The sequence below is a fragment of the Triticum urartu genome, chromosome 2 (assembly GCF_003073215.2).
Source record: "Triticum urartu cultivar G1812 chromosome 2, Tu2.1, whole genome shotgun sequence".
Classification (NCBI taxonomy): Eukaryota; Viridiplantae; Streptophyta; class Magnoliopsida; order Poales; family Poaceae; genus Triticum; species Triticum urartu.
In genome coordinates this window covers 336,009,816-336,031,425 of record NC_053023.1, presented here as the reverse complement: position 1 = coordinate 336,031,425, position 21,610 = coordinate 336,009,816, and the positions used below count along the sequence as shown (strand labels likewise).

General features: G+C 41.9%; 1 long non-coding RNA gene across 3 annotated transcripts; it reads left to right on the top strand.

Moving 5' to 3' along the window:
* Positions 1–3,047: 3,047 nt before the first annotated feature.
* LOC125537224 lies at positions 3,048–11,920 on the top strand. 3 transcript variants are annotated; one of them, XR_007295700.1, is made up of 6 exons: positions 3,048–3,505; positions 3,571–3,725; positions 5,106–5,184; positions 6,032–6,163; positions 9,069–9,207; positions 10,033–11,920. It is a non-coding gene; the product is annotated as an uncharacterized LOC125537224 (long non-coding RNA). The 3 variants fall into 3 exon arrangements; XR_007295701.1 differs by having other exon boundaries at positions 3,580–3,725; positions 6,032–9,207; XR_007295699.1 differs by having other exon boundaries at positions 6,032–9,207.
* Positions 11,921–21,610: the final 9,690 nt, after the last annotated feature.

Here is a 21,610-nt window from a genome sequence, read left to right as displayed (position 1 = left end):
CACCCTAACGCCGGCGTGTTCCCTCAGTCCTCTCTCGACAAATCCAACAATACAGGTTCTTCGGTGCGCCAAGTATTGCCTGCGGAGATGCCTGCATCATGGCCCATTGAGGAGATCTTGTGTATTCCAAATAGAAGAAATATTGTCAGTTCATGAATAGAGAATTTCTGTACCAGACTTAATATTAGTTTGGTGCGTATTCTATCTCCAGTCCATGAAAAATCACAGAATAGTTGGTGTGTGTGTGCAGAAATATCGTCAGTGCAAGTTTCAAAATTCTATAACTTTAGATATATCACCTAAATAAGTAATGATTTGCAGCGAGTTTCTTCAAAATTCAGTAAAGTTTAGATATATCACCCTAATATCGTTAGTGCAAGTTTGAAAATTCTGTAAGTTTAGATATATCGTAAAGAAAAATCGATGAGTCACCATCTGCTTTATATTCATGTTCTCTGCAGCACAAGTAGCAAATGGGATTGACTGGGAGTGATCCCTGAACCATTTCATTAAAGTCCATGGTTTCCAACAATGCTAATGCTACTACTCCCTCCGTTCCGAATTACTTGTCTTGGATTTGTCTAGATGCGGAGGTATCTAGTACTAAAATGAGTCTAGATACATCCGTATCTAGACAAATCCAAGACAAGTAATTCGGAACGGAGGGAGTAGAAAGGAGCTGGAGGTCATGAAGCCTCTTGGCTTCTCCAATTAGCATGTTTGGCCAGTCCCGAAGCTCCTCCTCAAGCTCTTCGATGATGATTGGGCGCCCATCAAGGACGAGAGCTACCGCATCCTTGTTGACACCATACTGGATGGCCAAAGCAATGAACCAATACCTACCACTACCCGTCATGTAAAAAAATGCTACTTTCGTTTTTGTTAGCCTTCCTTAATTACCACTTGATGCTCACCTTTCCAATTGCAGTTTCCAAAAAAATTTAGAACTTCAGTCCAACTATGTTGCTTCTGCGATTATCCATATGTAGAAAATCACACTAAAGATTGTTTTGTTCTCTGAACCTAAACACATTTTTTCTTTGAGCTTAAATGCATTTATTCTCTGAACATAAACAGGATGGCTCTCTAAACTTAAGTGTGTGTGTTCTATGTGTATTCTGTGAGTGTTAGAGAACAATATGATGTATTTTGTTCTTGTAGAATAAAAATATGATGTATGGATTGCTTCTTGGCCCAGCTGAGAGAACCCTCATGTTAAAAAGTATAAAGCAATTTTGAAGCAATTCCTAGTGTCTTTCGAAGCATTCATGGTTAAAAAGCAACGACAACCTCCTCCGTTCAGAGTTGAGCATTGGTCATCGTCCAAGTTGAGGACTAGGTGCTGTCCAAGTTCAAAAAGGGTTGTATGCAAGTACAGAAGTTTGTTTTAGTGATAAAAATGTGGGGTTTTTACAATATTCTGTATGATTCATTTGTTCAACCTTAGAACTTGGTGATATTTAGTATATTTTTCTATGATGAAGACACACATGAAGTCATGTGCAAATGGTTATCCCCCTAGTGCTTTCAAGATTCGTATTTTGTTTCTTGAAATGTGTTGTGCGCCTGTTTGATGAGGTAAAGCAAAGTAAAAAGTGAAAATGTCATTAAAGACACTTGGAAGTACAAATGTAAAAAATAAATAAGTCCTGATTCTCGTCAGGTAGGAAGTTTGGAGAAGAAAACATAAGTTTTTAAAATAAGGGAATGGTAAAAATGTAAGTCCGTTCAACTACATAAACCATGAAGGTACGATGTGTGATGACACCGTCAGTAAGGATAAGGATGAGAAAGAAAACTAAAAACTAAAACTAAAAGAACATCGAGTGATTATTTTTTAAGAGGTACAAACTCTCTAGTACCATAAGTACCATAAATAAAAAATTAAAAATTACAACAATTCTAACTCAAGGGACATTTTGCAAAAAAAAATTGTACCAGTAAAAGTTCAGAGGAAAAAAGCAACTTAATAAATAGAAAAATGACAAGTTCACAACTACAAAAGTTGTACGTTCAAACATGACGTCTCAGATAAGTTTGGGAAAAAACTCAAATAAAAGAAAAGCCCACGAAAATTCAAATGGTAAAAGTTCAAGTCACAAAACGCGAGAAGTCCAAAAACATCGTTGCAAAAAAAGAGTTCAAAAAATAAACACACAAAACATTTTCTTTTTGAAAAAAATATCATTCAATTCAAGATATAAACTATGCAACTCCGAGGACTATGATACCGTAAACCATTAAAAAGTTACGAGGAAAACCGTACCAAAAAAAGAGTAAAGTCTAGTCTGCGAAAACACGATAATTACAAACCCATACAGACATCAGTTCAAGTACTTTTTCTGGAACCATTCAAAATTACTCTGTGAAAAATACCTCCTGAGTTCACACATACACATAGATCAATACGAGTACTCTGTTTTTTCTGACGTGAAAACAATACGAAGCGTCTCACTGTATTTCAAATTATTCTTCACTAGTTGCGAATTTGAGAAAACATTCAACCTGACTAAGTTTCACATTTTCAATGGCTTTGCGTAGACATTGAACTGAAATCTTTGGCCTCTTTGAAAAGTTTCGCATTTGACAATTCTTTGTGAAATTTCGTGGATAAGTAAATAAGCAATCTGGCCCTTTCAAACAGTAAATGAATTTGGATTCATGGGCAACAATAATTGATGGATGCAAATAAGCAATCTAGCCCTTTCTCTCAAAAAATAGAGATCGGAAACTTGTTATATACACAATTAAGGAACAAACTGCCTCCTCTGTTTCTTCCCAAATCCCCTTGTTAGAGACCGAACCAAAATGGAGCCTCCTCGGCGCTTTGGATTTTCAGCCATCCGATCGAAAGTCCCTCACGATACCGACCGTCTGATCTCATGCCTGATCGCCGTGAGCCATCCGATTTTGACTCGATCGACCTGGGCCGTCGAATAAAATTCGAGTTGCAACAAAATGTAAATACGATGCCCCCATCAGGGCATTTTGGTCATTTCTCTTAGGAGGGGTATAAAGGGGGCCGCTGCCAAGGGAGACCTAGCCGCCTCCTCCTCCCCCACTCTCCTCTCTTACCTGATCCCCTCCCAACCCTAGCAGCCGCCGCCGCGCTCTCGTCCTCCTCCCCTCCTCCCCTACGCCGCGTCCTCCTGCCCTCCTCCGCTACGCTCTGCAGTAGTGCGGGCCGCCGCCTCACAGTACGAGGTGGGGCTACAACCACAACCCCAGCGCCTCTTCTGCACAGCCGTGCGACTCGAGACGGCAAGATCCAGCCGTGACGGCCGAGATTCATCTCGCTGGCACGCTCCTCTGCCCTTCCCGATCCTGACCACAATGGTAATGCGCGCGCGGCCATCCCTCCCAGCGTGGTGGTGGACGAAGGAGGTGCACATCTCCGGCAAGGTCATCGTTCCTCCCTCCGGATCCGTTCTGGCGCAAGGTGGCCACTAGGGTGCAGCACTCTCCGTCCTAAGGCGCCAACTGCCACCACCATGCTCCCCTGAAGGTAAAAAAATCAATTATTTTTGCATCGGCGACGAGCTTCTCTGTGACGGATGCGTGGATGTGTAGCGGCGCCAGAGTTGGATATGGGCTACGCGGGCGTGGATGTGGAGCGGCGCCAAAACTGGTCTAGAGCGGCGCCGGAGCGACGGATCTGACGAGTCGGAGCAGCAGAGCGGCGCCGGAGCCTCCACATCGTCGTTGTCCTCACGCATCCACGCATGGTACGGCCTCTCTCTTCTCCACGCTGAATACTTGCAATAGTACGGCCTCTCTTCTCCATGCATGGTATTTGTAGTAGTTCTTGATCCAGTAGTACTTGAAGTAGTCGGATTCAGTTGTTCTTGATCCAGTAGTACTTGAAGTGGTCGGATTCAGTACTTGCAGTAGTTCTTGGTCCAGTAGAGTTTGGAGTTACTGAATCCTTAATGGACACTGACATTCTCCGTCTCTGCTCAGTCTCGCTCCTGAATCCTTAATGCACACCAAACAGCAGAACTGCAGATTGCAGTTCCTGCCAGGTCACTCTTGTGCTAAAGATAGCTCCCATGTAAAGAAAGGATATGAGTATTTCCTATGCTTTCGTGTAGAGAATAGTTCTGGATCCAAGTCACTTTTGTTACTTTCTTAGTGAACTGAACGACCAAACTGAGTACTTTATGTAGAGAATAGTTCTTGGTCACTCCTTGTGCTAAACTGAGTAAACTGAACCAGAAGATACTTTCCAGGTCACTATTGCAGTAGTTCTTGATCCAAGTAAATAAAGGAGTAAAAAATGTGAAGAAAGAACGTGTGAAAGAAATTGTTTGTTATGTTTTCCTGTACTGCATGTAGTTCTTGCAGTAGTTTGTAGAGTTCTTGCAGTAAAGAAAATTGTACTCTGGGGTAGTTCTTGATCCAATGCCTCCAATACAGCAGTTCTCCATTGTGTTGAGTAAGCAAGGACACCTCCAGTAGCTAACAGATCAGTTACAAGCAATTGTTGTAGAACAAAATTAACCAATCAGTTGAAACACAAAGCTGATGTGGGGTCATTTACATGCAGGTGTAGGACTTGCTGTAGTTTTCTTCCAATCAGGAGTAGCAAGTGCAAACTAAATGAATCATTTGTGCTCTTGTTCAGCAAAATCTTTTAAGTAAAATCTTTTGCATTAGTGTAAACTTGCAATAAATTTAGTGCTCTTGTTCAGCAAAATCTTTTGTTAAAACTAAATGAATCTTTTGCATTAACTAGATGGAGTACTCCCTCTGTACTGGAGTAGCAAATGTAGCAGTATTATTGGAGTAAATTTTTTCAGTCAAGTTGTGCAGTAGTGTACTCCTGCTTGCTCTTCTTTGAATCATTTTAGTTAACTGAAACTTTTTATTCATTCAAACTAAATGAATCTTTTCAGTTAAGTGAATCCTTTTATTCAATTCAAACTATTCTCTCAAACTGGTAATATTGATCTATTTTCTTGAATGATGTAAAGTTAACGAATAGCCATGCCGGCATCAGCTTGGCTTATAGTAGGTTAAAATGCATGTACATATCTATGTATTTCCTTTTTTTCAAATTTTTAGTGATGCTAACTAAATATTACTTTCTGATTTGATTTATTCAGGGTGAATGCTTCTTTTGTCCTGTTCACTCGGTCATCGGACAAACCCTAGCCTGCTTCGACTGATTTCCTTCTATGCTCGGTGAGCCCTTCTCTTCCACGCTTTCCCCTGCTCTCTTTTCTTTCGTATCTGTAGGATTAGAACAAATGATGGGAAGGAGATACGGTACAATGATAGAACCTGTAGATCCAGTTTACTGTCCATTCATCCATGGTGGTACTCCACCCTACCCCCCTCCCTGTCTCTCTTTCTCTGTCTTCCAGTCTCTGATATTCATCATATTGCAGATTCGGTTATATGTGCCTGTGTTGTTTTCCTGCTAATTGTTGTGCACATGGTTATGGTTGTTGTGCTAATCAGTAATCAAAATATATTATGAAACTTGCTGTAAGTACAATTTGTCTCACCGTGACATGCTCTTCATCGAGTCCTTATTCCATTATGGACACACCAATCTCAACATGAAAAACTGTAAATAATTTATACACATTACCGTTAATCTCAACATGGTTATGGTCATCCACGGTAAGGACTCGATGGTAGTATTTGCAGTAGTTCAGACTGTTTTTGTTCTGTATAGTGCCACCTGAGTCTAAATTATTATGCATTTGCTCACAAGAAAAGCAGTCAGGACTAGAAAGCTGCATTGTTATTCCTTTTCCCTGGTTCAGACTGTAGTGTCAGGTTCAGAGATGGTTGCAACAAGGTCAAGTTCCTTTTGTACTGCACATGGATGTTTTGAATATGTTCTACCAAAACATTTTCTAACTAACATATTGATTTCATATTGTTGTTTCTGTGACCTTTGATAGAAGGATCTGTTCATGTATTTTTCCTGTATATATCTATGTGCTAAAAAATGCATTTCTATTAAATAATAATTCCTAGCTAATTGTTTCTGATAAACAACGATGCTTTCCTTGCACAGGTTGTTTGATGGGTTCGTGCTCGTCGGCGGGATGGTGCAAGGCGCAACTCCGACGCGGTTCCTCGCCGTTGGACGGTGTTCAGGCGCAACCCCGGCGCGCACTGAGTACTGCCTCGGCTACAGCCTCCCTCGGTGAGGTCCATCTTCCTCCCGCCCCTCTGCTTCGGCTACTGTATGGGACATGGCCATGGCTATATTGATGTGGTGCTCGTCTGGTTGATGCTCTATGCCCTACTCATGCATTGGTTCCTATTTGAGCTCTGTTGTTGTGGATCCATGCCATTTTAGGGTTTGCAGGCTGTTGTTCATGTTTAGTTGCTATCATAGGAGCTAATGTGATGCTCTGGTTTACATGTGGATGCCCTGGTCCTATAGCTATGCTCCTGGATTTGCTAGATTGATCAGTGGCATTCGTGCTAGGGCGATGATGATTCATCATGGCTGAAATAAGTGTGCCTTTGAGCAATCGTGGCACCTGTGCGTATCAGGTTGGATCCTCCCTCTTGTCTCTAGAATCCTTTTTGATCATGTGATACTTGTTGTCCTTGGATGGTCAATCTTGTTGAGTGATAACCAGGGCAGCTCCACTGTATGAACAGATTGATCTGGTGATAAGAGATGACGGGGGTATGTTATATGATCGAGGAAAGGTGAATCTGAGCCCGCTATGCAATGAACCCTGAATCGAGAATCCCATTGTTAGAGTCTGAACCGAAATGGAGCTTCCTCAGCTGTTTGGATTTTTAGACGTCCGATTGAAAGTCCGTCGTGATACCGACCGTTCGGTCTCGAGCCCGATCGCTGTGGGCCATCCGATTTTGACCTCGATCGACCTGGGCCGTCGGATAAAATTCCAGTTGCAACAAAATGTAAATACCGTGCCCCCACCAGGGCATCTGGGTCATTTCGCTTAGGGGGGGTATAAAATGACCGTGACTTTCTGCGATGAAAACCTAGCCGCCGCGTCCTCTCTCACTCGCTCCTGCAGCTGCCTCCCTCCCTCCCACGCAGGTGGCTCCCATGGCGATGGCGGCAGCGGCCACGCAAGAGGGCGGCATATCAGCGGCGCCGGCGATGGTGTCCATGGCGGCTATGCAATGAATCTTGAACCATTTTTATTTGTATTTAAATGTGTTGCTTATTTATGCTCAAGTGGTGTTCGTGCTAGGGCGATGATGATTACCTTGGCTGGAATTAGTGTGCCTTTGAGCAATCGAGGCACCAGTGGGCATTAAGTTGGATCCTCCCTCTTGTCTCTAGAATCCTTTTTGATCCTATGATACTTGTTGTCCTTGGATGGTCATTCTTGTTGAGTGATAACCAGGGCAGCTCTATTGTATAAACAGATCGATCTGGTGATAAGAGATGGGGGTAGGCTATATGATCGAGGAAAGGCAAATCCAAGCCCACTATGCAATAAAACTGCAGCTACCTCCCCTCATGTGTGTAATATTGAAGGCAAAAAAGAACTTTTCATGTCTTGTTACTTTAAAATTCCAAAAGTTTTGTTCTTCCTTTGCTGGTTACTTAACCATGTTTTTTGTTTTGCTTTGGTTCTGGTTGAGATACTAAAGGTTGTTTATATATGAAAAGAACAGACACTTATAGTTTTGTATGCCTCAACTGTAGCTTAGGATCCAGTGTTGCAGTGCTTTGCCTATTTAAAAAACACTTTAATCAATAATAGTGGTTCTTTCCTTCTGATTTGAACTGAGAGAGGGCCATTGATTCTTGATCTTAAGGTGACCCCATTTTTCTATGCCTAATGCTCATGCTGCTCTATGTACCCCTTTTAAAATTCTTGCTTGCATTTTGGGTTGGTTTTCTGCTCTATGTTCCCTTTTAGTGTTTCTTTCTGTTGTTGCTGCACTCCATTTTTTGTATACTACATGATCTTTTTGTATCTTATTCTGCATGTGACATGACTAGATAATAGATCTTCGATCAGTATTCACATTGAGACGAAAGGTTATATCTGATATCATCTAGCTCAAGTAGGAACTTTCTGCTCCAATATTTGCTATGCAATACTTGCCTTTCCATGTTTTTTTGACTATTGTGCCCGAAAAATTTATGAATGAAATGATTACCTCTTCCTGTTTGTATGAGGTGGCAAGTCATTTTGTTGCCTACTCTATAACATAAATTCCTTGGGACATGCTGATAGGGAGAAAATTGTGTCATTTCTGATTTTTTTCCCCACTTGATCTCTGCAAAGTAGAGATATGGAGCTTGGAAGCATTATATTGGATTTTGATCTCACTGATAATGCACCAGATATGCAGTTGTTTTATTGTGAAGTGAGGTTTGTGATGTCTTTGATGCCATTTTTGTTTACCTCAATCTTGCCAATTGTGCTTGAATAGAGTCAAGGTTGAGTTCCAAACATAATGATGCATTGTAGAAAATGATATATAAATTTAGATCTGAATAGATTGCTGAGGCATTCTCAGTATCTATCTGATGGTACAGATTCCAGAGTCATCATTATAAACAACAAGGGTTATGCCTTTCCAAATTAATTATGTAAGTTATCTTTGAGGCTTCTCCTGCTCACAAAATTTAAATAGTCTTGCCGGTATGTAGGGTTATAATATATGTTCACACTTTTTATTCATTTTTAGTGCATTAAGTTTGTGATCTCCTTTCTTACTATCATATTGTTTGCTTAAAACAAATATTGACAAACCTGCTCCCACTGTATCCACTACCGTGTCGTTTATTCTTCATTGGAAATCTATGGGCAAGTGTAGAAAAAGGAGAATCTGGTTCTTAAACTAAAATTTGGATAAACATGGAAAGTGGAAGTTTTATTGTTAATTTTTCATATAGTTTCAGCCACGACAAAGTGTGGGGGTCCTGACATTTTCCTTCCATTTAATTTGGCTTATAAAGATCTCCAATGGACAATGATGATAGTTGTTTAATTTTAATGCTTGCCCTGATTATGATTGCTGCATTGCATATGGTTGTTTTTGTATTACTGTAATGATACCCATGAGAAAGTTCATATGATGCTCCTTATGATCATTTTCAGAATTTGGAGATTTTATTCAGTTACAAACAATCATGTCATCTAATATTCACCATAATGAGAAGGCTGTAGGCACACGCGTGTCTGCCGCAAATGAAGAACAGTTAGTGACCTTCTCATTATGGCCATTGCCGAGAAAGAGGTAGGCCGCTATTTACCATAAAGTTGATCTATATATTGGTGCATGCTTGCTTGGTCGTCTTGGCTGCTGCTGAATAGATTTTTGTAAATTTTAACACTTGTTTTGAGGGTCCTATGCTTCTTTTGCTGAAGTAAAGAGACACCAACTTATATTAGTTCTTGAGATTTTTCATAGGACCGTGGATTAATAATCTGCAATAATGCCCATGCTTCTCACATTTATTTGCAAGAGTGCTCCTGGTTTTTTTGTGTCGATAAAGAAAGCACGACATATGCGCCTTTTTGGATAATCAATGATGTTTTATGAAGGCCATCTTAGTCCAAATGTTAATGCATTCATTTTAAATGCTACAAATGTTCTCAAACTGGATCATATATGTTTTATGAAGGCCATCTTAGTCCAAATGTTAACTCACGAATTGCCTATCAGGAGTTCAAGCTATGCTGAATTGAAATGAAATTTCCAGTGTATGTTAAATGGAGAGCATGGCATTTTCTATCCAGCATTTAATCTTTTCCCCAAAATTAAATGCTAATATTTGTGTGCTTGGCAACATGAATAGAGGCCACTCATACCAAGTGCTCCTCAGATCTATTTAATGAACAATCCGAGTTTGAGGAGGTGCAATCCATTGATGACCCAAACTTTGAACTCTCTATTTGCAACATTAAAACTTACCTCTAGGCCACAACCCACAAGTATAAAATCTTGAGAGTGCCTAATGTTACATCAGCTTTTATTATGTTCCAGATACACTATTGTGCCTGCTTAATGATCAGTGTTAATGCTCTACGGTTTCTTATGCTTTTTCTTGCATATGCTCAGGGGAAGACTGTCGAAGTTGGTAGGGTCCACTTTGCGACTGAAAATACAAGATTCACTATCTTTGATGCACCGGTTCTTTTCTTTCACATTTTACGTCGATGCTCCTATGTCTTGGTTTATTTTTCTTGCATGCCACTGTTATGCTTCTCTGGATTATCTATGATTTTGTGACCACACCAGCATTCTGAGGGCCAGCCTATGGTTTGAACTGTACAAGATTGTAGTCTTTTTTTCTTGCCAAATCTATTCTGGTAATGGTCAATCTATATTATTCGACCATGCATCATATGAGGGTTCAAATATATAGATTTTTGTTGTTACCTTATATTTTTATCAGAATAAGGATGAACCTTGAATTATGTACCTTCCAAGCCCATGTTTTTGATCTTTACGCAGTTTGTTGTGTAATTCTAATGGGCACCTATGTAGATTTTTGTATCCTTATCATAGGAAAATTTGCTTTGTATTATTATGGGATGTGTTATCTCTTATCTCAATGGCCACTCTCTTATTTGATGTGCCCACATGCTTTTTTGATGGATGCGACCTGTTATGTGGATTGGACTTAGGCAGTGTGCGGCAAGCTGCACTACTTACCTGTTAATGTACTTCTTAACATTAGGGCATCGTATGTTGAAAAGGGAAAATGACAGTGCTCTTAAAATATGCCTATGCTAATATGGACATACGAGTCACATGTGCACCTGCTCAATGAAGCCTTTAAAAGCCTTATCATTTTTTCTTTATGTAGATGACCTGAAGGCATGTGTTATGTCGGATGGCAGCTGTTCCTATGCTGAAGTTATTTTTTCTCTTCCCTTTCTTCCATTATTTTCATGTGTTTCAATTAGAAGAATTATATTTTATTGTTATGCCTACTGATTAACTAGAACAAGTTGAGCCAATATTTAGACGTAGGAGTCAGCATTAATAGTTTATGAGTAATGCTTATAGTTTACTGTCAACTACTTTTTACTTATGAGCATATATAGATTGTGACCATAATTGTGGGCATTATGGGAGGCAACTCACTGGATAAATATAATGGACTCTGGGTGGTGAATTTGGTAGCTTTCGAAATGGGCCTTACTCTCTGGTTTTTCCTTCCACGACAACAAGGTGTAGGAGTCGGCACGACGCTGTGTAAGGTACTGATGATCTCTGACATGAGATACTTATGTGATTCTAACGTCGATGTCTCCCTTCGCAAGCATAACAATGTGCGCCGGTCGACTGGAAGTCAAGGTTCTGGCCGATTGATTTATGTCTTGAATTTCCTTATATTTTCCTTTGTGCTCATCAATCCCGTGAGTTATTGTACATGCACCCCCATTCTTATGCTGAAGAATAAAAAAAATGTGAATGATTTTGTAAGAGTTCGGAGTACTATGGGCTTTTCTAAAGATTCACACCACATCGACTTCTGGAGCAGGCATTCACCTTAATGCAGGGGACGTATGGTTGGTAACAATCTTCTCATGTTTAATTAGCCTTTGCCCATTTAAAATCCACCAGTACTTCATGGCCTGGTTGTGTTTGACCCCTTCTTCTTGCTGAGTACTTCATGGCCTGGTTATGTTTTACCCCTTCGTGGTGCTGACTGGTGTGATGTCCCAGTTAGAGCCTGGTTGTGTTTGACCCCTTCGTGGTGCTGACTGGTGTGATGTCCCAGTTAGAGCCTGGTTGTGTTTGACCCCTTTGTGGTGCTGACTGGTGTGCCGTCCCGGTCAGAGCCAACATGAGGAAGGAGGTGGGGAGGACTTGTGTAGATGATTAGGGGTCATGGATTTGTGTAGCTAGCTACCATGGCTAATCTTGTGTCTACTGCAAATGTATTAATGCTGACTTTTACAAAGTCTGTGATCTGATTATGTTTTTGCCATGTTCACATGCTTGCAAATGTATTTTCTGATCCTTTTGACAAGATCACTGAGAGACTTTTGTTAATCTCTTTGAGTTGCTCCCATGTTCAGGCCCTGTAGATAGATGCATTAAGATAAACAAGATAATATGGTGATATCCCAACAATAAACAATGTTCTAACAAGCAACGATCTCCAATCTTCACCTGCAACTAGTAACGCTATAAGAGAGGCTGAGCAAAGTATATGGTGATATCCCAACAATAAACAATGTTCTAACAAGCAATGATCTCCAATCTTCACCTGCAACTAGCAATGCTATAAGAGGGGCTGAGCAAAGAGATTAACAAAAGTCCCTTAGTGATCTTGAGCTAAAAGGGATCAGAAAATATCACACTTAGTAAGAGTCAGCATTAATACATTTGCAGCAGACACGAGATTAGCCATGGTAGCTAGCTACACAAATCCATGACCCCTAATCATCTACACAAGTCCGGCTAGTCGCTTGTTGCAGCTCCACATCATACCTTTACCTTACCCATGAGCATTAATACATTTTTTATTGTTGAGACCTTCTCCATATATGCTAGTCGTTTGTTGCAGCTCCACATCATACCTTTACCTTACCCATGAGCTTAAATAGTCTTGATCGTGAGGGTGCAAGATTGCCGAGTCCCCGTGACTCACAGATACTTCCAAAACTAGTTTGCAGGTGCCGAGGTTACCGTGCAGATGATGCAACCAAGCTCAAAGAGGAGCTCGATGAAGATCTTGTCCTTTGTGTTGTTTCGTTCTAGTTGATCAGTAGTGGAGCCCAGTTGGGGTCGATCGGGGACCGTGTCGCTTTTGGGGTAGTCTTCTTTTATTTTGGGTTCCGTAGTCGGACCTTCTGGTTGATGTAATGCTTTATTCATGTAATTGTGTGTACTGGTGATTGTAAGCCAGCTATGTTTCTCTTTCCCTTATGTAATATATGGGTTGTATGAAGATTACCTTACTTGTGACATTGCTTTCAATGCTGTTATGCCTCTAAGTCGTGCTTCGACACGTAGGAGATATAGCCGCATCGAGGGCGTTACAAGTTGATATCAGAGCCTTCCCCGACCTTAGGAGCCCTCTGCTTGATCGAATCGCTGGCATTGTTGAGTCTAGAAAAATGTTTTGAGTCATTTAGGAATTATATATCGGAGAGTTAGGAATTTTTTTTACTCCTCAGTCTCTTTGTCGCTCTGGTGAGACATCATGACGTAGAGTTTTAACTCTTCTCTTCTCAAATTTTACTAAAAAAAATTTAGGATCACGCGGGTATCTTGGAATCGTTTCGATGGTTTTGTGACGAGAACATTGTTCTTGGTGCCTCCTGACATTTAGGGGTTGTGGCAGTGTCCCGGGGAGTTGAGCTCCGAGGTGTTATCGTCACAATTTTATCGTTGCAGTTCTGGAATACCTAAGTTTAGTTTCGCCAACATCGAAAATCTCTTTTATGCAGTTGCTGGTGAGATAATCTCGACGCCACCCAGTATTGGGGCGGGAGTTCGGGAGTATTGCCATAACTCGTATAACGGATGCTTTTGGAAGGTTGAGGTAGATGATTTTCGAAGGTTTCTTGGTTATGTGTTGAAAGATGGATACAACTGGATGTAGGATTTGCTAGTTTTGAGTGAGATATTATGCTTCCCCTGTATCCCCAACACCTGATTGCATAACCGAAAAGGTTCGGGAGTTTATAAGTGGGAATTCAAGTAGCTCTTAGGATATCTTTTCGACAGATGTATGATATGAAATTGGGGTTCGAAGTCTAGTGGTCCGCCTATCCACGGTTGGTTTTACAGTGGTCTTGTAGTGTCTTAAAGAGTCCTGGGCTATGCCGACTCGGGGACGCTTCGTATGTCATGTGCATTGCCTTGTACATGATGGTGTTGTACGATCGAGCCCGTGTAGGCCCCACCACGAAAACTTCGGACGAAATTTCTATCATATGTTTGTTCCGGCTTATTCTGCAAGCCAACCCTTTGTTTTTGTTTTGAGTTGTGGTATTTGAGTTGCTTCGAAGTCAAGTGTTGATTCCATACCTTTTCTAAATGGTGTTCTTATACTCCGATATGAATACGAATCCTTCTCGATCATCGAGTTTGTCATCTCAATTTCTTTTCACTGGCGTGTTTCTCTTCAAGTGGATCCGATCATTTCAACAACCGCAAGATCAAGTATCAGTTCTTCTCAACGGTGTTTGTTTCATCCGTCTCCAAGTTGCGTTTGTTTTTTTCCCACCCTCCCACCCTTGTTTTCTTCAAGGATTCAGATTTCTTAATCAAGTATCCATCTTATTGATGCGAGGCATTTTCATTCCTTTTCCGTCAATATCCTTATCTGGTGATTCTCATGAAGATTCTAACGGAGCTTCAAGTTCGTCACTCTTCACTCGTTTTCTTCTCCGGTGGAACCAATTCAAACTTTCGGTGTTGATCATATTTTTTTCCTCGTTTCAAATGCCTTCTCATACCAGTGCAATTCTTAATCATTCATCTCTCGTTATTCAATTGTTCTGGAGTGCTCAAGATATCTCGAAGATTCGTGTTTTCACTCTGCATTCGTTCAAGCTCTTTCGAGATTGGTATCTCATTCAAGTCATTTTAATTCAACCGGTGCAATCTCTCTTTTCAAGTAATCATTCTACGGTGTATCTTTTGAGTGGGCCCTAACCCACATGTCCTTTTCCAGGATCTTACCTGACTCTTCTTATTTTCCCGGAGCTATCCCAAATTCTTTTCAAAGTTTGACGTAAGAAGGAATTATCATCAGTCTTATGTTTGTCTCCAAGATCTATCAAATTCTTTTCATCATTGGCTGAATCTCTTCGCTTTTGATTCTTCCGGAGTGCCTCTACAATTATTGGTGGTGTTTTTCTCGTCGTCATTCTCAGATTTGGAGACCAAGAAGAGTTTCTTATCAGTCTTGCCCCATTCTCTGCCATCCTCTCATAATTGTTTCGGTTGTGAGAATTTCTTTTCACCCATCCGGAGTAATTCAGAGTATTTTCAGTTTGATTCCCCGAAGTCCATCATTTCGGGATTATTCATTCTCAGCTTTCAGCTCTCGTTTCCTAAATCTCACCGGTGCATCATTCAATATTCTTTAATCAGCTCGTAATCTCTTCGTTCTCGTGGATCTAAATCCTCACAAGCATCTTCGTTTAATTGCTAATTCTTCTCGGTGTTTCTTCATGGTTTTAATCATTCTTTTTCAATTCTTACGGTGGTTCGTTCAAGAGTTTTCTTCCTTCGTGTATCATATCTATACATTCGTGCTTTTCAAATTCTACCGGTGGTTCGTTGAAGACCTTCTCAAGCTTGCGCTATATCTCTCTTAATCTTTCTACGAGGATAAGTAGTATGCCAAATCCGCTGCTTGTCAGCAATTAAATTGTGGACGAATACGCATAACATAATTCTTATTCTTGTTCCATCCAAGTGTTAATTCCTTTTTCCCGGAGTGGTTCGTCGTATCACATTCTCAGTTCGAGATGCTTATCTTTTCTTTTCCGGAGTTCCATGTTTTCCGCATTATATCATCACAAAGATCCATCTAAATCATGGCAAGGATTCACCTTGTGTTTTCAATTTCTCTTTCTTTTTATTCTTTTGTTACCGGAGTTTCTTCATGGAGGCTATACATGATGGTTCATCAAAGAAATAATTCATTCTCCAAGTGTTCATTGAGTTTCTTTTCAAAGGAGCTCAAGCTTTATTCATCTTGCTATCCGGAGTGCAATTCTTTCTTCCATATTATTGGAGGTGGTATTATGTCATTCTGGATAATTTGAGTTCATGTTTCATGATTCACATGTTGTTAAGTATGAGGTATTTTAAATCCATCAAACTGTTCGTTGGAGTTATCTTGGGTTATATTTTCACCTGAAGCTTCCCCTAAGGATTGTTGCTATCTATGGTGCTTATAAAGGACCCAAGTTCTTCTTTATCCTCCCAGTGAAATACTTTCTCATCTCCTTGTTCATACCAATCCAATTCTTCTTCCCGTGAGTGGCAGGTTGTCACCTCATAATTTTGAGATGTATTCCATAAGACCACATCAAGATTTTTTTTTCGTTGTTGGTTTTCCAACAACTCCGTTCTAGCATTTGTTGTAAGCGTGCTCCCTCGAGATCTTGTTTCTCGTAGTTCATTCCATTCCATTCTCACTTTTGTTCCGGAGGAATTGTGATATTGTTTTCTTCAACCATCATCCTGTTGTCAAAGTTCAGGTTCTTTTCGTGCTTATCCATTTAACCAGAGTGCTTTCAACTTCATTTATCTCCGTTGTATTCTTTTCTCGGAATTGCTTAACCTCTTCAAGGTTTGTGGTTTCACTCGTTTGCCAAAGAAGCAACTTAGTTTTACCTCTCCTCTTTCTCTTCCGTTGTTCCTCCGGTGCCATTCTAGATCTCGGGACGAGATCCTCTCGTAGTGGTGGAGTGTTGTAACGCCCCTAGACCGATGTGCCAGGTGTCCTCCAGTTATTCGCTGTTGTTGCGTTGTCATTGCTTGCGTGTCATGCATTGCATATCATGTCATCATGTGCATTTCATTTGCATACATGTTCGTCTCATGCATCCGAGCATTTTCCCCATTGTCCATTTTGCAATCTTGCGCTCCTATGTCACCCGGTGTCCCTTTCTACCTCTTTTCGTGTGTGGGTATTAAACATTTTCGGATTGGACCGAGACTTGTCATGTGGCCTTGGGTTACTACTAATAGACCGCCTGTCAAGTTTCGTGCCATTTGGACTTCGTTTGATACACCAACGGTTAACCGAGGGACCGAAAAGGCCTTGTGTGTGTTGCAGCCCAACACCCTTCCAAACTGGCCCAAAACCCACCTAAACCTCCTCCATCATCTCGGTCGTTCGATCACGATCGCGTGGCCGCAAACCGCATCTCATTTGGACTCCCCTAGCTCCCTCTACCTCTATAAATAGATCCCTCCATTTCAATCCCGGGTCTATTTCGCCCCTAACCCTAGATCCCTTCGTCGTCGCGCCACCGAACATACATCTCCATGCCGGACATGTCCGCCGGCCACGTCCCTCCGTCCAACGACGTCGCGCCACATCGCTCACCCTGCCGCCGCAACCAACCGCCGCCCTCCACGTCACCTCGCCGCGCCTCCTCTCTCTCCCCCGCGCCGCCGCGGCCCTGCGGGCCCATGGCCGACCCGCCCGGCCCGACCGCGTGCCCCGCGCCTGGCCCGTTCCCTCGCCGCCGCCCGAAGTGCCTCGCGCCGCCGCCCGAGCGTCCGCACGCCCCGCCGCCGTCCTTCATCGCCGCGCCGCCCGCCGCCCTCGGCCGCCGCGCCACCGCGCCTCCCCGCCGACCTCGCCGATGCGTCCTGCTCCGCCCGACCGTGCCGCGCTGGAGCCGTCTTGCCGCAGCTCCGGCCAACTCCTTTGCCCCCGCCGGATCCGGCCAGTCCATCGACTCCGGCCACCGCTCCAGCAAACTCCGGCGAGGATCCGTTCGTCCTCGAACCGCGCGCCGCCCCGATCTGGATCCAGATCCACTCCCGGTTGACTTTTTGCACCGTCTCAGTTATTTTTTTTGCAATATTCATCATGCCATAACTCTGCATCCGTAGCTCCGTTTCATGCGTGTAGCGTATCAAATGTTCGTCTCGATGAGTACATCATTTCATCTCATTGCATCATTTTCATTTGAGCTCATCTTGATGCCCGAAATGCTGTTGGAAGAGGGCTATGTGAGTAATTTGTCAGATCTTTTTCAGCAAATGGCATTTTGTCATTTTTGCCACGATTATTGTGTGCATGATATGCTCCTGATCTCTACATGAGTTTTGTTATATGTTTTGCCATCTTTACATAGGTGATATCCATATATTTTTGTGATCTTTGTGGTGACTAGCACAAGCTTGCAAAGTAGGGTATTCGTTAATGCTGATTTCAGGGACTTGGGATTTCTCTAAGTCCTTGATCTATTCTTATCAATATGCCATATGTTCATGTTGTTTCCTAGTGATCCGTGCCTCTTTTGAGGATGATCAGTAAGGATGATTTGTTAATATTATGGTGCTCTATCCATACATGTCTTTGTTTGCATTTATGGAGCACCCTAGCTTGCATCAATCAAGCTCTACTTTTGCTATAAAATGTTCCTGGCAGATTGTTAACTTGTTTAGCGATTTTGCCGAGGTTGTTGCTATTGATCCATGCATGCTATGTTGTTGTTCTTGCCATGTCTAGCTTCTATGTCATGTCTTCTTGATGGGTGTATGCTTAGTTTGTCATGCCATGCTCTGTAGTGAGTGTATCGAGCTCGTAAACATGCCTACTTGTTAATCTGATTTGCATGCTCCAGTTTTTCACTAAGTCTGAGATCTGTTTTTGTTTTTGCCATGTTCACATGCTTGCAATTGTATTTTCTGATCCCTTTTGGCTCAAGGTCACTAAGGTACTTTTGTTAAGTGCTTTGAGTAGCTTCATTACATGCCTTGTGTTGCCATGTTAAGTTCATGTAGCTTATAGTTTTTCATGCTCCAAAGTATGCTTCCTGATGATAAATTCCAGGCTTGTGTTAATTTCACTAAGTCTGAAATCTGTTTACCGTTTGCATTTTTGCCATGCTTGTTTGAACCTGTTAATGGATGAATTAGCCGTAGCTCAGTGTTCATATTTTGTCAAGCATCTTGAGTGGATCCCTGCCATGTATTTTGTTGCCATGTTTGAGTGTTGTAGCATATTTATCTTGATGCATTTAGATGGCTACTTGCTGTTTATCACAGACCGGTGCCATATTTGTTTTGCTTGCCATTTCTAAACCGTGCCTCCGATTCCGGTGTTCTTTATATTGAATTCAACTGAAATCACCTCACCTTTCCAGTGGCACACTTGGATTTCCAAGTTGAGGCCAGGTTCATTCATTCCCTTGCAAATCATGCATATGCATCGCATACTGCATCTCGCATATCATACCATGTTCATGTGTAGATTGTTTACTATGTTGTGTGCTTCTTTCCAGTGTTTGCTTCATCGGGTTGGTTCCGGTAACGTCGCGTTTGTGAGGACCCGTTCGACTACGTCAGTTTGTCTTCTTCATGGACTCGTTCTTCTTCCTTGCGGGATTTCAGGCAAGATGACCATACCCTCGAAATCACTTATATCTTAGCTTGCTACTTGCTCGCTCTTTTGCTATGCCTATGCTGCGATACCTACCACTTGCTTATCATGCCTCTCATATTGTTGAACCAAGCCTCTAATCCACCTTGTCCTAGCAAACCGTTGTTTGGCTATGTTACCACTTTGCTCAGCCCCTTTTATAGCGTTGCTAGTTGCAGGTGAAGATTGGAGTTTGTTCCTTATTGGAATATGGATATTTGTTGGGATGTCACAATATCTCTTATTTAATCAATGCATCTATATACTTGGTACAGGGTGGAAGGCTCGGCCTTATGCCTGGTGTTTTGTTCCACTCTTGCCACCCTAGTTTCCGTCATATCGGTGTTATGTTCCCGGATTTTGCGTTCCTTACGCGGTTGGGCTATAATGGGAACCCCTTGACAAATCACCTTGAATAAAACTCTTCCAGCAATGCCCAACATTGATTTTACCATTTGCCACCTAGCCTTTTCTTTCCCTTGGGTTCTGCAGAGTCAAGGGTCATCATTATTTTAAACCCCCCCGGGCCAGTGCTCCTTTGAGTGTTGGTCCAAACTAGAGTCCTGTGCAGCGCCCCCTCGGGGAAACTCGAGGTTTGGTTTTAGTTGTATGGAGAGCTCATCTGAGTGTGCCCTGAGAACGAGATATGTGCAGCTCCTATCAGGATTTGTCAGCACATTCGGGCGGTGTTGCTGGATTTGTTTTAACTTGTCGAAGTTGTCTTGTAGAACCGGGATACCGAGTCTGATTGGAATGTCTCGGGAGAAGGTTTATCCTTCGTTGACCGTGAGAGCTTGTCATGGGCTAAGTTGGGACTCCCCTGCAGGGATTAAACTTTCGAAAGCCGTGCCCGCGGTTATGGGCAGATGGGAATTTGTTAATGTCCGGTTGTAGAAAACCTGAAGTTGATCTTAATTAAAATACATCAACCGCGTGTGTAACCGTGATGGTCTCTTCTCGGTGGAGTCCGGGAAGTGAACACGGTGTTGGAGTTATGCTTGACGTAGGTTGTTCTAGGATCACTTCTTGATCATAGTTGTTCGACCATGCTTTTGCCTTCTCTTCTTGCTCTCTTTTGCGAATAGGTTAGCCACCATATATGCTAGTCGCTTGCTGCAGCTCCACATCATACCTTTACCTTACCCATGAGCTTAAATAGTCTTGATCGCGAGGGTGCGAGATTGCTGAGTCCCCGTGACTCACAGATACTTCCAAAACCAGTTTGCAGGTGCCGAGGTTACCGTGCAGATGACGCAACCAAGCTCAAGGAGAAGCTCGATGAAGATCTTGTCCTTTGTGTTGTTTCGTTCTAGTTGATCAGTAGTGGAGCCTAGTTGGGGTCGATCGGGGACCATGTCGCTTTTGGGGTAGTCTTCTTTTATTTTGGGTTCCGTAGTCGGACCTTGATTGTATCTGGTTGATGTAATGCTTTATTCATGTAATTATGTGTAGTGGCGATTGTAAGCCAGCTATGTTTCTCTTTCCCTTATGTATTACATGGGTTGTGTGAAGATTACCTTACTTGCAACATTGCTTTCAATGCGGTTATGACTCTAAGTCGTGCTTCGACACGTAGGAGATATAGCCGCATCGAGGGCGTTACACATGCTTACTGCTAAGACCCAACAGAAACGTGGAACCTGCTTTTTTTTAAGATCCAAGTTACGATATACTGCAACAGTACTCCACATTTTTGACTGCCTTCTTCTGAGTATGCAATAGAAACCGACAGAAACAACATTTATACTCTTTAAACACTTTTGGCTGCAATCCACCTGCCTTTTCGGCGGGACAACCGAGTTCCTCAACTGATTAAAACGGTGCCAAACCGTTTGACTTCGCGAGACCAAAATGGCAGGATTAATATGCCCGGACTAGCAGGACTCAGTTCTGAACTTTTAGTAAAAGTAGCACCCATCAGGCAATGACACAAGATTGCCCGAAGTAGCTCCCTGGCGATCCCTGCCAGTCCAAAAAGGCGCCTGCATCTTTTGCTCTGACAGGGCCTGAAAAGTCAGACACTAGGCTGCCGTTCCGGGGCTATAGGTCTATAAAGGTTCAGCTGGGCATTCCTCTTACGACATGGCGAAATTCAACAATTCATAAAACCCGAACCTTATCCACCCAAAAGTGTGAATCCCAAAGCGCATCAACGGTTCCGATAACAACCACACTAGCTAGTGTTGATAACAAATCCATGCTCTCTATATATATAGTGTTACTATTCATCACCCAAGGTGCAGAATAAGTTATTCTTCATCCGAGGTAATCTTACGATCATTTCATAATTAAATTACGTTTGTAATTTAAATAATAACATTTCTATTGATTCACTACGTAAAATTTGATATAAGAAAATAAAAAATATAGGTCATAAGACAGGAAAAATTGCAGTTTATGTGTATTTTAGACTATGTTTTTACGTTTGTAATTTTACATAACATAAAATATTTTTTATGGCGATTATATATTTTATTACGGTCTCTTTTTACGTCGAAAATAAGACAAAACTTATGAAACGTAAAATTACGGTGCATTGATGGTATAATAGAG